This window comes from Nicotiana attenuata, chromosome 1, assembly GCF_001879085.1.
Source record: "Nicotiana attenuata strain UT chromosome 1, NIATTr2, whole genome shotgun sequence".
Taxonomy (NCBI): Eukaryota; Viridiplantae; Streptophyta; class Magnoliopsida; order Solanales; family Solanaceae; genus Nicotiana; species Nicotiana attenuata.
Genome location: NC_031989.1, coordinates 34,444,593 through 34,446,416, shown reverse-complemented (window position 1 = coordinate 34,446,416; position 1,824 = coordinate 34,444,593).

The following is a 1,824-nucleotide window of genomic DNA, read 5'->3' as shown; positions in this document are numbered from 1 at the left end:
TGTCAAGTGCTAATATTAAATGAATAAGGAGTACCATATAAAATGCCGGGCATCAGTGGAAAGACAATCTCATGAATATTCGGACTGCCAACGATATAATGCACGATTATGCCGAGGTCATTCGGCGCAATCAAGAATAATGTGTACACTGCCGAGGTTCGAGCGGCACGAACCATAGTGCATCCATTATACTGCCGAGGCATTCGACCCGCTCCACAAGAAAGGAATGAAATTACCGAATTACGAGACACATTCTTACAATACAGTACATGAGCACAAAGTGAATATAAACTTTACCATTTCTCAAATAACTTGACAACAACTCAAGGTGATAAGACTCGGCCTAATATACACATATATTTCTAAATAAATTTCAATTATAAATTCAATTAATTAAGCCTGCAGAATGAGTTCAAATAATTCAAATATTACATGATAAAGTCCTAAGTCTACCCGAACATAAACATGCTTTAGCTACGTACGGTCTCTCGTCACCTCGTGCGTACGTAGCACCCACAACTAGTAGCACATAATAATTACATCACCTAGGGGGTAGTTTCCCCCTCACAAGGTTAGACAGGAGACTTATCTTGCCCCGAAGTTCCATAACCGGCTCCAACGCCTCTCTAATTCTTCAATTCCAAGCCAAATGGTCAGAAACTAGTCAAATAATGTGCAATTCAATCAAAATATACTCTCATGCTTATAATTAGTCAATTTATAACAACTCCCAACTCCGCTCGAAAAGTCAACCCTCGGGTCCACTTGCCCGGATTCCAAAACTTATATAAGATAAACACTACCCATAACATTACAAAATCATTTATATAATTTATTCCCAATTTCATGTCCAATTCGTGGTCAAAATCCAAAAATACCAAATTCTAAGTTTTCTTTCAAATCCCACAATTTCTACAAAATTTCATGTTTAAATCCATATATAACTGATGTATTTAACTCACAACAAGTGGAAATAACTTACCCCATAATAGATGATGAAGTCTCATCTTCAAAAGCTCCAAAAATCGCCCAACCAAGTGAAAAATAAGAGAGAATAAGCCAAATCCCGTATAAAAATCAAGTCTACCCAGGTCCTTCCTCTTTGCGATCGCGGAAGAACCATCGCGACCGCGAAGGCCAAAATCATTGCCTCCAAACTTTCCTCTACACATTCGTGACCACCGGGCCGCTTCGCGAAGCCTTCAGATCCTAGCACTTCGCGTTCGCAGTACAAGCTCCGCGTTCGTGAAGGCTTAACGGCTCCAGGTCCCCCAACTCCCTTCTTTCTGCTCGTTCGCGACTCCCTGTCGCGTTCGTGAAGGGTAACCCAAATCCTTCTTTGCGTTCGCGACCTCCTCGTCGCGTTCACGAAGAATATTTCCCAACCGTCCAAAAATCCTTCTTCGCGATTGCGTAAGGCCACTGGTGATCGCGAAGCACGACACCAGCACCAGCAACATCAAAACTCTCAAATCTGGTCCGAAACCACCCCGAATCACACACGAGGCCCCGGGAACCACATCCAATCACTGCAACAAGTCCCAATACCTTATACAAACTTATCCAAAGGCTCGAAACGCCATGAATAACATCAAAATCATGAATCGACAATCAAAATATTTCTTTCAACTTTCAAACTTTCAAGCTTCGATGAACGCATCCGAATCATATTAAAGGATTCCAAAATGACGCCAAACTTTGCACGCAAGTCACAAATCATGATACGAACCTATTCCAATGCTCGGAACCCCAAACAGATATCGAGAAATCAAAATCCACTTCAAACCAAACTTATGAAATTCTTAAATCGTCAAAATGCCAACC